Genomic DNA, 16,210 nt, shown 5'->3' with positions numbered 1-16,210 from the left:
TTGCTTAATATGGGATGGAACCCAAAGGATTTTAATTGAATAATATTAGGGTTAATACAAAGTGTGTGCACACTTCTTCTTTTTCAAAAAACAACAACAACCCTCAAAAACCTGAATACAGTGGTACCTCAGGTTACATTCGCTTCAGGTTACATACGCTTCAGGTTACAGACTGCTCTAACCCAGAAATAGTGCTTCAGGTTAAGAACTTGCTTTAGGATGAGAACAGAAATTGTGCTCTGGCGGCGCGGCAGCAGCAGGAGGCCCCATTAGCTAAAGTGGTGCTTCAGGTTAAGAACAGTTTCAGGTTAAGTACGGACCTCTGGAACAAATTAAGTACTTAACCCGAGGTACCACTGTATTCACTCAGGGAGAGTAAATTGATATTGGACAGCATCTCTACAGAATTCCCAATCCTGTGTCGGCCTCTAATTTGAGACGGCAAAGGGTTAAGCACCCTCCCTCCAGCAGATTCTCCCTTGCAAAGGAATCTCTTCATCTGAGTCAGTTGGCCTGCATTTGCAATTGCTGGGGTTTTTTTTTTCCTGGAGACTCTTCTGTTTGTTTCCCTCCCCACATGTGTCCTGCAATAAATCTGGAGCATTATAAAGCCTACCATCAGGATAGCAAAATACTCCAGGGGCATTTGGCTGCAGGACGTGCGGGCTTGCACTCCTCTTGTCAAATCCAAGCTGTAAATCTGGCAACAAAATGTCCTGAAAACCATCAGAAGGTCAACCCCGCTGCCTTTTTCCCAGCAGGAAGGGCTGGAAGCAGAACGGACTGGTCTATTGTAGGGGAGGGTTGGGAATGGGCCATTTTGCCTCCGGGGGTGTGTGTGGCTAATGGGTGGGAGTACAGAATTACCTGGTGGTGTTAAGAACGCAGAATTAACCTGTTTGCCTTGTGTTCAGGGCAGGCTGGTCATCCGCCCCAACAGCCTTCTTTCCCCACATGCGCTCGTACTAGTCGTTGGGGTTGCCTGGCTGATTCGGAAAACCTCTTGCAAAGACTGTCCACGGGGCCAGCATCTTCATTGAGCTGTCCACTACGACCCCAAGGTCTCGGCTGCTTACTGGTCAATCGCCGCCATTTCAAACCCCAGGAGCGTGCATCACATCACACTTGTTTTACATCGATTTCCATTTGCCATTTTACAGTGATACCTCGGGTTAAGAACTTAATTCATTCCAGAGGTCCGTTCTTAACCTGAAACTGTTCTTAACCTGAAGCACCACTTTCGGCCGCCGAGACCATATAACACCGGTCTTGAAAGACCTACATTGGCTCCCAGTACGTTTCCGAGCACAATTCAAAGTGTTGGTGCTGACCTTTAAAGCCCTAAACGGCCTCGGTCCAGTATATCTGAAGGAGCGTCTCCTCCCCCATCGTCCTGCCCGGACACTGAGGTCCAGCTCCGAGGGCCTTCTGGCGGTTCCCTCACTGCGAGAGGCCAAGTTACACGGAACCAGGCAGAGGGCCTTCTCGGTAGTGGCGCCCGCCCTGTGGAACGCCCTTCCATCAGATGTCAAAGCGATAAACACCTACCTGACATTCAGAAGACATCTGAAGGCAGCCCTGTTCAGGGAAGTTTTTAATATGTGACATTTTAATGTATCTTTCATCTTTGTTGGAAGCCGCCCAGAGTGGCTGGGGAAACCCAGCCAGATGGGCGGGGTACAAATAAATTATTATTATTATTAGCTAATGCTGCCGCTGTGCGATTTCTGTTCTCATCCTGAAGCAAAGTTCTTAACCCGCTGCACTGTTTCTGGGTTAGCGGAGTCTGTAACCTGAAGCATCTGTAACCTGAAGCGTCTATAACCCGAGGTACCACTGTAATCAGTTTTGGAGAGGTCCTCTTTAGAGCGCTAGGGCAGGCAGTCTCCTTGTGTTTTAAATGACCCTCAACTGTTTAGTACAGTGGTACCTTGGTTTATGAACTTAATCCGTTCTGGAAGTCCGTTCTTAAACCAAAGCGTTCTTAAACCAAGGCGTGCTTTCTCATAGCAGCGGAGGACTCAATTTACAAATGGAATACACTCAACAGGAAACGGAACATGTTCTTATTCCAAGGCAAAGGTCACAAACCAAAACACCTACTTCTTCTGGGCTTGTAGCGTTCTTAATCCAAGTTGTTCATAAACTAAGCTGTTCTTAAACCAAGGTATTGGCACTGCTCACCCCTAACTCTAGAACAGTGTTAGAAACTCAGACATGTAATCTAGGTGCCAAATGGCTCCTTGAACCAGAGTTACAGTTACCGAAGCAGAATGTCTAGTTGACGTTTTCTGGCAAGATGGCTCTAAAGTCTTATTTTTCAAATGGTGGACTGACTGTGCCTGATTGTCAGTTAAGTTCAGAGGACAACCTTGAGCTAGGTTAAGAGAGTTGAGAACTTTAGAGAAGAAAAGTCACTTGATCTAGGGACAATTGCATATATATTGCTGTTCCTATTCCTACCTCTTTTTCTTAATGTTGACACAGATGAGGAAGGAGCAGGACTTTTTCAGCTCAAGGGTATAGAGGTATATAAAATTAGGCATGGAGAAAGCAGATTGAGAGAAGTGTTCACCCCCCAATCTCTCATAATACTGGGAACCTAGGATCATCGAATGAATCTGGATGGTGAGAGTTTCCGGACAGACAAAAGCAAACACTTTTGCACACAGCTCATGAAAACTGCTACGACAAGTTATAGCGACGGCCATAAACTTTGACAGCTTTAAAAGAAAGCTCAATAAATTCATGGAGGACGAGACAATTGATGGCTCCTAGCTATGATGTTAGACCTCCGGGTTCAGTACACAGTGTGCCCAGTGCTATTTTTTCTAGAAAAGGAGGTGTTTGGAGCTCATCATGAACTTCTCTCTTCTTCTCTTAGAACGGCAACGGCACCCACTTGACAGGTACTGGAGCTCAGCTCTGGTGAGCTCTGGCTGAAAGAAGCCCTGTGTTTGCCTTTGAATGACCATTGCTAGAAGCCACATATGGGCTTTTTGGTGGTGGCACCCTTGCAAACAGAATGCTGGTTTAAACAGGCCTTTAGTTTGATCCTTCTTACGTTCTTCTCTCATACCTGGCATTTATATAATGGGTTTTTTTTGTCCTGTTTCAGTTTCTTAACCATCCTTGAAAGAACCTAATAAGGCAATTCGGTATTCTTTATTGGAGATGTGAGGCTAAGGCAATGGTGGCAAGCAGTTTGCCTTACTGAATTTGTGACTGATGTGGGATTTCAACCAAGGGCTTCCCAGCTGACGTTCGATGCTCTTCGTCAGCTCATTGGCTTGGGTCCCCGGACAGAAGGAAGAAATCTCCTTGGCAATTAACTCTGAACGTTTCCAGTGAGGGGAGCGGAGTTCATCTTTCAAAGTGCCGAACAGCCTTTAGTTGCTCTGCATGGAAGCCTGAGTTCATTTACAGAACCCTAGAGCTGCAGAGTTGCAAGGGACCACAAGTGTGATTTTGTCTAAACCCCTGCAATGCAGGAATCTTTTGTCTAACGTGGGGTTCGAACCCATGAACCTGAGATTAAGAATTTCATGCCACAAAGACTGAGCTAATAGGAAACTGCCATATTTATTTATTTATTTATTTATTTATTTATTTATACATACCCCGCCCATCTGGCTGAGTTTCCCCAGCCACTCTGGGTGGCTCCCAATCAAGTGTTAAAAACAATACAGCGTTAAATATTAAAAACTTCCCTAAACAGGGCTGCCTTCAGATGTCTTTTAAATATAAGATAGCTGCTTATTTCCTTCACATCTGAAGGGAGGGTGTTCCACAGGGTGGGTGCCATTACCGAGAAGGCCCTCTGTCTGGTTCCCTGTAACCTCACAATGAGGGAACCGCCCTCATTGCCCTCAGCGCCGGGGAAAACCACAGGGCTATCTGGGCTCCATGCATTTGGAGAGGGCGCTTCAGAGCCAGACAGTCAATAGCCCTGGTTAACTCTGCATTCCAGAGGGCCACCAGGGAATCAGCTGAAAGGCCATCAACTTGGGATAAAACATCCCCTACCACTCTCTGGAAGCCAATTGGATCCATTAAGTAGTGGGGGCAGACCATCCGAATCGGTGCCACCTCCATGCAGAGGGGAAGGGTCGCGGAAAAGTCTAGTTGCACCAGGAAGTGATCTTTATACCATTGGTCCATCTAGCTCAATATCGTCTACACAGATTGGCAGCGGGTCTCCAGTTTCTTAGACAGGAATCTCCCAATTTTACCCGGAGGTGCTGGCTGGGACGTCCTGCATAAAAAGCAAAATCTACCACTGAGCTAAGATTTGTGTCTAGATGTTGCCCTTGGAACTCTGGTGGTGCCCAATCCTCTGGTTGGAGGCTAGAGAGCAGTGTTAGAAATTAGCCAGGCGCCAGGTGCGTTTTGCAATTGGCACAGGTTCCGATTGTGACCAGTGGATGCCAGGTGGGCGACTGACATCTCCCACCTGGCTGGCCTCTCCGGTTTTCTTAAGCAGGTAAGCAGAAAAGCTTGTTTATTACGTTTTTCTCTGAGGAGGACATGGTTCACACACCCCTCCTCAGTTAATCCCGACAACGACCCTGCGAGGTAGATTAAGAGGTTGTGACTGACTCCAAGGTCACACAGTGAGCTTCGTGGCTGAGTGGGGATTAGAACCCTGATCTCCCACGTCTTAGTCTAGTCCCCTAACCACTACACCACACTGGCTTCCTGCTGCTATTCGTTTTATTCTGGATTGTTTTATTTGATGTTTTAATGCATAGTGAACCGCTTTGAGATTTCCCCCCCTTTGAAATATAAAGCGTCATAGAAACGAAATGAATAATAGTAGAAATAATACATTTCACTGCAAAAAGAAAGAGGCGTCTAGACATTCTGTCGTGGCAACCGTAACCCATGTTTAAGGTGCCATTGGTGATGAGCTACAGTGGTACCTCGGGTTAAGTACTTAATTCATTCCGGAGGTCCGTACTTAACCTGAAACTGTTCTTAACCTGAAGCACCACTTTAGCTAATGGGGCCTCCTGCTGCTGCTGCACGATTTCTGTTCTCATCCTGAAGCAAAGTTCTTAACCTGAAGCACTGTTTCTGGGTTAGCGGAGTCTGTAACCTGAAGCATATGTAACCCGAGGTACCACTGTATATCTGAGTTTCTAACACTGCTAGAGTGGTGTGTGTGAGTGCATGTAGAAAACAGCCTACTGCACAAAGCTCAAATTTGCATCGCTTGCTCCGCCCAGTTTTGCTTCTGGCCACGCCTACCACTGGCATGTGGCCCTGGAAACATTGCCTAGAAGGGGATGAGGCCCTTGGGCTACAAATTGTGCCCCAGTCCTTTCACAGTTGCTCTGAACGTGGTCCTTTCGTGACACTTTCGCGGCTGGGGAGGTTTTTAAATCTGGGAAGTTCAGCTGCACTGAATAGCATGGTAGGAGTTGGGGAAGGTCTGGTGGCGTGATGCAAATGAACCCAGGAGTTGTGAAGTATTGCCAGGACATTTCATAGGTGTTCTTGAGAGCCAGGCCAGTGGATGAGTCATCGTGAACAAATGGCAAGAGCTTAGGTTTTACGTGCCAATCTAAATAATTGCTTCCTATTTCATGAACCTCGATGGCATGCCATTAAGACGCTGGCTGAATTTTTCAGCTTGCAAGAGGTGAAATAGCTCTTTTTTTCTTCCAAGTGCAAATAATTCATCTCATCCTCCATAATATAAAAAATTGGGGAAATGTATATGTCTACAATGGGTCATCATTTTCTTCTGCACAATCAGGGCTTCAAAATTACTTATTGTATTGCTTTACAGTGGTACCTCGGGTTACATATGCTTCAGGTTATACGCTTCAGGTTACACACTCCGCTAACCCAGAAATAGTGCTTCAGGTTAAGAACTTGGTTTCAGGATAAGAACACAAATCGGGCTTCGGCGGCGCGGCAGCAGCAGGAGGCCCCATTAGCTAAAGTGGTGCTTCAGGTTAAGAACAGTTTCAAGTTAAGAACGGACCTCCAGAACGAGTTAAGTACTTAACCCGAGGTACCACTGTATAGCTGCAGTCGTACAGATGCTTACCTGGGAGTGAGTCCTACTGAATTCACCGGGGCTTACTTCTGAGTAGACCTATCTAGGCTTGCGGTGCTAGAGCACAGACTTCAGCATGCTTACTTAGATGTAAGCTCCGCTGTGCTTGGTGGGGCTTGTTCCTTGGTAAGCGTGCATAAGTTTGCAACTTACATTGCTTATATCCTAACCATCTTTAGCCAACAGAGCGAATGGCGAGAGCAAAGATGAGGGTGGGGCAAGACAATTTCCACTGTCTTGAATCGTCTTTTTTAAAGATGAAGACATCATCACATATTTTCAATTCCCGTATTTTTCGCTCGATAACACGCACCTGACCATAATACGCACATAGTTTTTAGAGGAGGAAAACAAGAAAAAAAAAGTCTGAATGAAACAGTGGATGTATCATTTTTGTGCTTCATGCTGTGGCCACAGACATGTGATCTGATGGTGAATTTGGGGTGACCCAATGCAAAGATCCTGAGGATCCATGTGGATCCATGCTTTGTAACCACGTTTTTGCACCATTGCAGCCCCAGGCAACAGTGGGTGCGTGATTTTTTTTGGTGCAGGTTGTAGCCATGGACATGCTATGTGATCTGATGGTGAATTTGGGGTGACCCAATGGAAAGATCCTGAGGATCCATGTGGATCCGTGCTTTGTAATCACATTTTTGCACCATTGCAGCCCTGTTTTTGCATCAGATCATGTGATCTGATGGTGAATTTGGGGTGACCCAATGTAAAGATCCTGAGGATCCATGTGGATCCGTGCTTTGTAACCACGTTTTAAGTGGGGAGGGAAGGAAAACCATAGAAGGGACAAGGAGCACGAGAGGGGTGTGTGGAGAAGCAGTTGGCTAAGAATGCAGGAGAGGGGTTTAACAGGAGGGAGGAAAGGAAGGCAAAAGTCCCACCCACCCACCCATGCCAGCCCTCCCCCCCCTCTCTCTTTTTCTCTCTCACAGCAGCAGCAGCACCACGGAGCACAGCATGGAATTAGAAGGAAGGACACAATCCTTTCCTTTCCCCTCTGCTTGCCAGGAGGGGAGGGGATTTCCCTGCTCTTTGTTCCGTTTGAGCAAACAGCAACCGAAACAGAACAGGGTGGGCAGTAAGACCCTGAGGCAGAATGCAGGAAAGCAGCAGCTTCCTCTTTTCAGGCTTCCTGATGGCGCAATATGATTTTTGCCTGATTTTTGCCCCTGCACTAGGGACAGTCGGCTCCAGGGACCACACATTCGCTCAATAACACGCACAGACATTTCCCCTTACTTTTTAGGAGAAAAAATCTGCGTGTTATAGAGGGGAAAATACGGTAGCTTCATCTATGTAGAAGCATTTTTATACCACTTTATATTTTAAAATATCCAGAGCGGTTTATAACTACTCAGAGCTGTTGGGGGTTGAACCTGGGACCTTTTGCTTGTGGAACAAACGCTCTGCCACTGGATTGCGTTTGCCCACTCTCAAAGAGAAGGCTGTGTGCCCGCTTTTGACTGGCACCGTGGAACAGGAGCCTTGCAGCCGCTTAGGATCGCAAGCAAATGAAAATAAGTTCCCCCTCTGCCACAAACCCTCCTTTTGCATGGGTGCCTTTTGAACTGCTAGACATAATTCCTGTTTTGTTTTTAAATTTTTACTTTTTAAAGCATGCGTCTGATCAAAATCTGTCTCTGTGCATGTGTATGTATTCTATATATATATATGTTTTCTCTCTCTCTCTCTCTCTCTCTCTCTCTCTCTCATATATATATATATATATATATATATATCTGGAAATTAGTTGCAGTCCTCGGGCAGGTTGGCAAGTCGCCAGGGCAAATCCTTGGCTCCACAGAGCCTGTGCTTTGCATTGACTTGAAAATCTCCCTTTTTAAGTGCTTGCATATAGATGCCCCCTCCCCCTTTCTTGCTGATTTACTTTCCTAATACAGACCTGAATCCTTCTCTGTGTCTTCCATTTGGCAGATGTTCAATTTAGAAAACTGGCAGCGGGCTCCAAGATTAACCTCTTTTTATTTAGATTAGGAGAGGCTGGCGGTCTCTGCCTGCCTGCTTTCCCCTCCCTTCTAAGGGTCCTGGAATTTGCCTGTGAAGAGCAGTGTGGGAAAATGCCCTTCGGGTGCCCTGGGGCATCGCTGGAGCACATCTGCTCCTTCTGAGCACCTGCTGAGGTCTTGAGGGGTGGGGGGGAAACCAACCCCAAGCAGCTGGGTCTGGGATCAGCCTCTAATCCCAAGAGAGGAAGGCTGGAGACCACTCTCTGCTCATTAACATTAAGGCACTTTTGCAAATGCTTCCTTGGAATGAATGGCAGCTGGCAGTGTGGGATTGGGATTGGTTTTTTATATACTGCTTGACTGCAGAAAAAAACCAACAACCTCAGGGCGGATTACCCCCCAAAAGATGAAACCATAAACTATTCTCTAAAACATTCACAGCCATAGTGGTACCTTGGTTCTCAAATGCCTTGGTACTCAAACAACTTTACCCAAACACTGCAAACCCAGAAGTAAGCGTTCCGGTTTGCGAACTTTTTTTGGAAGTCGAACGTGCTCTGTTTTGAGTGTTGTGCTTCTGATTTGAGTGCCACGCTTCTGTTTTGAGTGTGTGGTCTGTTTGTTTTTGCTATTTATTTTGCGTTTTGGTTTCTGTGGCTTTTTTTGTTTTGATTTTGTTGACTGTGTGGAACCCAGTTCAGCTACTGATTGATAGATTGTGTGACTGCAGTACGTTGTTTATTGCTTTCATTTTATGCATCAGTGGTCTCGTTAGATAGTAAAATTCATGTTAAACGGCTGTTTTAGGGGTTGTTTTTAAAAGCCTGGAATGGATTCATCCATTTTGTATTACAATGGACCCTCCAGTTATGTACCGCTCTGGATCCATAACTTTTGGGTTACGAATGCAGCAAACCCGGAAGTGTATACTTCCGGGTTTCGCCGCATGTGCAGAAGTGCACATCCCTGGTTGCCCCAATGGTGGTTGTATTTTCCTAATACAGACCTGAATCCTTCTCTGTGTCTTCCATTTGGCAGATGTTCAATTTAGAAAACTGGCAGCGGGCTCCAAGATTAACCTTGTGCATGTGCAAGAGTGCTCAGTCGTGGCACATGTGTGTGCAGAAGCAGTGCCTCTGCCTATAGACTTTTTGGGTTGTGGACGGACCCCCCAGAACAAATTTAATTCGTATCCAGAGGGTCCACTGTACTTTCTATGGGAAAGCACGCCTTGGTTTGAGAACGCTTTAGTTTTGGAACGGACTTCCGGAACGGATTAAGTTTGAGAACCAAGGTACCACTGTAATTCGAAGCTTAAAACTGCAAAATAATAGACTAAAACAAATCAAAAGGGGAGGGGAGGACTAGTGGGTTGTTCTCGTTTTATTTTTATTATGTATTTTGTGTTTATATATTGGGATTTTATGTTGTAGGCGCCCCGAGACCAGCGATACACAAATTTAAATGACAACAACAACAAAATCAAAGCTCGTACAAACTTTCCAAGCATCTGGGCAGCCATGTCTAAATATGAACTGCTTCAGCAATGGCCGAAAGGAAAGCGATGAAGGTTCCTGCCTGCTATCAATAGGCAGGGAGTTCCAAAGTTGCCACACAAAACAATCAAGTTCTTACAGATGTGCAGGTCTTACCACTGACCTAAGAAGTCGGCTGGGCATGTATGGGGCAAAGCGATCTCATGGGTTACATTTTAAAACATAACAAAGCTGTGTATGGCTTAAAGGCCGAATCCAGACAGCGGTTTCCCTCACATTTCCTTCCCTGGTTATAAGGCCGTGTTCTGTGTTCTTAGACTCCCACTGTAGTGGTTTGGGAGAGAAGTGTCCTGCTCTCTTGCAATTTTACTTTTGCTCTGCTCATTTACCTCAGTTGCTCAGCAGGAATAGATTGGTTCCCAGCCTCTTGGATTCTCACAGATGAATGGAAAGTTACTGGGATGACGGTCCTTTGCACTGGTGTTTGTTTGTCCCTTATTTCTCCCTGATTTTATTACAAAGTTAATTTTATCTGTTTATTTAATAACTCTGTTTTTTGCAACAACATTTTCTTGTTGTTTTTTTTTTTTTGCGTCAGCATAATTCCACTGCCCCTCCCAGTGTGTCCTGAAGTCCTCCCCACCCAAGAGAGATTTTGCCCACAGACCTCTCTCTTCCTGTGTAATGAATGAAGCATGTGTTGGGCTGCGTGCGTGTTTAAATAGTAAAGGACCAAATTGGCTCGGTTCCCCGTTAACATTTAACTTGCGCTCTGAGGCTTTCCATCTGCTGCAGGAATTTCTGAAATTGCTATGGTTCTGCTGCCTGTTCCCTGGTTGCCCCAATGATGGTTGTACGTCACGGGCTGGTTTGACGCAGAGGAATGGTGAAGGAACCAGCTTGGAAACCCCCAAGAGAGGAAGGCTCAGAATCTGGGCAGTGGTAGTAGGACGACCATGAGAGGTCAGAGGGAGAAGAGGAGGTGTCAGAAGCTAAAGAGGCAACAGGGCTTGGTGAGCAGGGAGAGTCTGTGGCAGAGAGCAGTCCAGAAGCTGAAGCTGCAGAAAGGGAGATGAGTCAGGTTGGTGAATAATAATAATGCAGTGGTGCCTCGCAAGACGAAAAGAATCTGTTCCGCGATTCTCTTTGTCTAGCGGTTTTTTCGTCTTGCGAAGCAAGCCCATTGATAGTTTAGCGGATTAGTGCTACAGCAGTCTAGCGGCTTCTAGCGATCAGCTGTTAAGCGGCTTATCAGCGGATCAGCTGTTAAGCGGCTTAGCGGCTTAGGAAAAGGGGGGAAAAAGCGGGGAAAACCCCGCGGGGACTCGCAAGATTTTTTCGTCTTGCGAAGCAACCCCATAGGGAAATTAGTTTTGCGAAGCGCCTCCAAAACGGAAAACCCTTTTGTCTAGCGGGTTTTCCGTCTTGCGAGGCGTTCGTCTTGCGGGGCACCACTGTAATAATAATAATAATAATAAATTTTATTTATACCCCACCCTCTCCAGCCAAGGCCAGGCTCAGGGCAACTAACAAGCAATAATAAAAACAAGTTGAATGAATACAACTGGAAAACAAGATTAAAATACAACATTAAAACATTGAAACATTAAAACGCAGCCCCATCACAGGAGAAGAAAGGAAACAAGAAGGAGGGAGAGGGAATCAAATTGACTCCCAAGTCAAAGGCCAGGTGGAACAACTCTGTCTTACAGGCCCTGCGGAAAGAAATCAGATCCTTCAGGGCCCTGGTCTCATGAGGCAGAGCGTTCCACCAGGCCAGAGCCAGTGTTGAAAAAGCCCTGGCTCTGGTTGAGAAGAAGCACAGGGGTCTCTCACTCCTGCTGTGACAAGCTCCCCTCCTGCCCAGTCTGCCAGGACCAGGAGAGGCATGAAGAGGGAGGGGGTAAGGCAGGCAAGGCTAGCATAGTCTCAGATTGCTTGGGTAAAACCCAGGAGAGGCAGCTGTGGGAAGGCGGGGACCTTCAGACTCTGCAAGTGCCTCATAGGGGCAGACCTATTGAAGAGGAGTTGCTCTGCACTTTAGGCCTGGCAGACCTGAGCACATCCTGTTTCTTCTAATAAAGAAGTGGTGGTTTAGTGGTGGCTTGCTTCTGACACCCCGTTCATTTCAACGGAGCTTGCACAGGAGAAATCCCTGCTGGACCTTGCCCTAAGAGCTTGACTCTGCACATCCTATCAGCTGCCTTGATGCCTTGTCCCTTCCAAGGACACGGTTCTGGATTTTAAGCTTTAAAGTCCTAAACAGCTTGAGACCCACCCTGGTACCTTCAGGACTGCTTTCTCCCCTGTGAGCTTTCCAAGATGATTCTTAGAAGCCCTTCCCTGGGTTCTGACGACAGACATACGGCAACAACTGCCTCTGATATTAGAAGTAGAACATTGCCATTGAGGCTAGTAGCCGGACTGTCATGGTGGTGTACACTGTGTTCTAAACCACTGAGCCTCTTGGGCTTGCCAACCAGAAGGTCAGTGGTTTGAATTCTCGTGACGGAGTAAGCTCCCATTGCTCTGTCCCTGCTCCTGCCAACCTAGCAGTTCGAAAGCAAGCCAGTTCAAGTAGATAAATAGGTACTGCTGCGGCGGGAAGGTAAACAGCGTTTCCATGCGCTCTGGTTTCTTTCTCGGTCTTCCGTTGCACCAGAAGCGTTTTAGTCCTGCTGGCCACATGACCCGGAAAGCTGTCTGCGGACAAACGCCGGCTCCCTCAGCCTGAAAGCGAGATGAGCACTGCAACCCCATAGTTGCCTTTGACTAGACTTCATCTTCCAGGGGTCCTTTACCTTTACCTTTTTACAGCATTCAAGCACAAAAACCCAATTACAGTGGTACTTCAGGTTAAGAATTTAATTTGTTCTGGAGGTCTGTTCTTAACCTGAAGCACCACCTTAGCTAATGGGCCTCCTGCCGCCGCCACACAATTTCTGTTCTCATCCTGAAACAAAGTTCTTAACCTGAGGTAATATTTCTGGTTTAGCGGAGTCTGTAACCTGAGGTGTCTGTAACCTGAAGCGTATGTGACCCGAGGTATCACTGTAAAAGCAAGGCAGATTGTCATAAAAGCAGCTAGCCGTTCAAAAAAGCAATAGGTAAACAGCTGCAAAGGCCTGTTGGCATAAAACGATCTTTAAGAGATTCCCGAGAGTCAGAAAAGCTTGTTTGTGGCATTTGCACATTACGAGTGTGCGCATTTAAAATACCATTTGCAGCATAATGTCTGAAGCAGTCCTGAGTATTTACTAGACCGGCAGCTATCTCCTTTTGCAAGATGCATGCAGGCAAGAAGCTAGATGTTTTGCATCATCACAGGAACTGACCCAAGGTGGGGAGTGGTGATATGACACAGGGAACTACCCTCCCTCCCTCAGTGAGTCACCTCATCTCTTGCTTCTCCTTGCGAGTGACTTCCTGTCTCTGCCCTTCTGTATAAAAGCAAAAACGCCAGATTGCCCCTGACTTGGAAAAATGGCAAGAGCAGAGCGGCAGAGGCCTTGAAAATATGGGAATCCCCGCAGAAGCCTCAAGAAGGTCGCTAGGAAGGAAGGCATGGACTACCACTGTTCACAGGAAGCCGAGGTGAGGGGCAGAACTTAGGTGCACAGGTGAGGCCACCGGTGGCCGAGGTTTAAGGGTGGTGTAGCAGTTAGAGCGATGGACTGGGTTCAAATCCTTAACAGAGCCACGAAGCTCACTGGGTGGCCTTGGACCAGTTGTTCAGCCTCGGCCCAGTCCTACTTCAAATAATAATAATTCATTATTTATACCCCGCCCAGCCACTCTGGGCAGCTTCCAACAAAACACTAAAATACAATAACCTATTAAACATTAAAAGCTTCCCTAAAGAGGGCTGCCTTCAGATGTCTTCTAAAAGTTTGGTAGTTCTTTTTCTCTTTGACATCTGGTGGGAGGGCGTTCCACAGGGCGGGTGCCACTACCGAGAAGGCCCTTGGCCTGGTTTCCTGTAACTTTGCTTCTCGCAGCGAGGGAACCGCCAGAAGGCCCTCGGCGCTGGACCTCAGTGTCTAGGTAGAATGATGGGGGTGGAGACGCTCCTTCAGGTACACTGGACCTCAAAGGGTTGTCGTGAGGATGAAACAAGGAGTAGGCGAGGACCTGCATGCACCACCTTAAGCTGCTTGCAAGAAAGGCATGGAGGTATCAAATGCAGCAATAAAACAAAAAATTCCTGGTGAGCTGTTGCCGGTCAGTGTAGACAACACTGAATTAAACAGACTGAAGATCCCCTTCCAGTGCTACAATTCTAAGATTCTGTGACCCACAAATTCCCGACTCCTGCTGTGTTGGCTGGAAGGGGAGAAGGCTGCCTGCCTTAGATCATTTGACAGATATCTTTGCAAACCACAATGGAGGCGTCAGGGAGTTTTTGGCTTTTTTCTGGTTTCATTTGTGGAGTTCTGTCAACTCCAAAAAGAACCAGTCTGGTCAAAAAGAAAAGCAAAACTAGCCCAGGTTCCTTTTTAATCCTGTGAAACAAAACACAGCAGGGTGGGATGTTCCCTTAGTTCCCTTTGTTTCCAACAGAAGTCACGCCATGGAATGAACCGAAGGGAATCTTCTCCCCTGTTTTATCATCAGGGAAGCTTAATCATTACTTTCTGTGTTTGGAGTTTTAGAGTGCTACTCTCTTTTTTAAAAACGTCAGTTTTATTAAATTTTCCACTTTAACAATCCAATCCAATCACATTAAATATTCCACATTATACATATGTTGTTGTTGTTTAGTCGTTTAGTCGTGTCCGACTCTTCATGACCCCATGGACCAGAGCACGCCAGGCACTCCTGTCTTCCACTGCCTACCGCAGTTTGGTCAAACTCATGCTGGTAGCTTCGAGAACACTGTCCAACCATCTCGTCCTCTGTCGTCGCCTTCTCCTTGTGCCCTCCATCTTTCCCAACATCAGGGTCTTTTCCAGGGAGTCTTCTCTTCTCCTGAGGTGGCCAAAGTATTGGAGCCTCAGCTTCAGGTTCTGTCCTTCCAGTGAGCACTCAGGGCTGATTTCCTTCAGAATGGATCGGTTTGATCTTCTTGCAGTCCATGGGACTCTCAAGAGTCTCCTCCAGCACCACAATTCAAAAGCATCCATTCTTCGGCGATCAGCCTTCTTTATGGTCCAGCTCTCACTTCCATACATCACTACTGGGAAAACCATAGCTCTTACTATACGGACCTTTATCAAATAATCCGAATATTATAAATTTTAATAGGACTTCCCATGCTTCAAGTTCGGAACTAGAGCGCTACTCTCAAGTGTCCTCTTGAGCAACCAGGCTCCCCAAATTGCAGTGCATTGGGTTAGCTGCTTAGATAAGCAGCTTTGGGGGCAGTAAACTGACCCCCTCCCCCCCCAAAAGCTCAATATGCTAAGAGGAAGTTTCAGTGTGAACACAGCTGGATAGTAGACTCCCTGCTTAGAAACCAGTCCATCTCCGCATATGTCTGTTTGGAACATGTGGAATGGGGTGGGGTTAGGGCAGCCCCAGCCGGCCCACAGCCTGCTTGCAGATGTCCAAGATCTTGTTTGCAAAAAAGCCTACAGTGCAATTCTGCCTTGCAAAAATGGGTCATCCTAGGGCAATCCCCTTGCGATGCAGGAATCTCAGCTAAAGCCTCCAGGACCATCCAACTTCTGCTTAAAAACCTCCAAGGAAGGAGTCCACAACCTCCAGAGGGAGACCGTTCCACGGTCAAACATCTCTCACTGTCCGAAAGTTCCTGCTGATGTTTGGTCGAAATCTTTCAATTCAATTCAAGTCCCACCCTCCAGAACAGGAGTAAACAAGCTTGTTCCTTCTTTGAGTGTGGTGGCACCATATTTTGGGACTGCCTGTGTTATCCACACCAGGTAGGCTCCTTCCCTCCTCTTAAAATGTTGAGAGAAGTTGGGTTTGTTTTATTTCTTTTTAGCTGTATTATTTCTTGGATCATTCGGTCATTTTTTTAAATCAATAGTTTAAATGCTTTGCTTAGATGCAGGGGTCAGCAAACTTTTTCAGCAGGGGGCCGGTCCACTGTCCCACAGACCTTGTGGGGGGCCGGACTATATTTTGAGGAAACAAATATGAACGAATTCCTATGCTCCACAAATAACCCAGAGATGCATTTTCAATAAAAGCACACATTCCATTCAGGTAAAAACACCAGGCAGGTCCCACAAATAAACCAGAGATGCATTTTAAATAAAAGGACACATTCTACTCATGTAAAAACACCAGGCAGGTCCCACAAATAAACCAGAGATGCATTTTAAATAAAAGCACACATTCCATTCAGGTAAAAACACCAGGCAGGCCCCACAAATAACCCAGAGATGCATTTTAAATAAAAGGACACATCCTACTCAGGTAAAAACACGCTGATTCCCAGACTGTCTGTGGGTCGGATTTACAAGGCAATTGGGCCGGATCCGGCCCCCGTGCCTTAGTTTCCCTACCCTTGGCTTAGAGGTTTTCTCGCAATCAAGTAAATGCAGTTTTTAAAAAGTGTAATAATCTAGTCCCACATCCCTTTCTCAGGGGACCAACCAGATGACACTGGGTAGCCCACAAGAAAGATTTAGCACTCTCTTCTATTTGTGATCCCCAGAAATTGGTCCTCAGAGCTTTAAGGCACATGTTCAATTATA

General features: G+C 46.5%; 1 protein-coding gene across 2 annotated transcripts in view; it reads left to right on the top strand.

Annotated features, from left to right (window-relative positions):
- Nucleotides 1-16,210, top strand: part of CCNI (cyclin I) — a 54,361-nt gene that overhangs the window by 8,367 nt on the left and 29,784 nt on the right. The window contains exon 1 of one of the 2 annotated variants that reach the window (XM_081925221.1): nucleotides 13,119-13,142. The exons of the other annotated variant lie outside the window; for it this stretch is intronic. The gene's annotated coding sequence lies outside the window, so the exon portion shown is untranslated. Of the gene's footprint in view, nucleotides 1-13,118; nucleotides 13,143-16,210 lie in introns of those variants that run through there. 2 annotated transcript variants of the gene reach the window in all.

This window comes from Podarcis melisellensis, assembly GCF_964234715.1.
Source record: "Podarcis melisellensis genome assembly, chromosome: 9".
Taxonomy (NCBI): Eukaryota; Metazoa; Chordata; class Lepidosauria; order Squamata; family Lacertidae; genus Podarcis; species Podarcis melisellensis.
The sequence above is the reverse complement of the archived record's forward strand: the minus strand, read 5'-3'. Positions and strand labels throughout refer to the sequence as shown.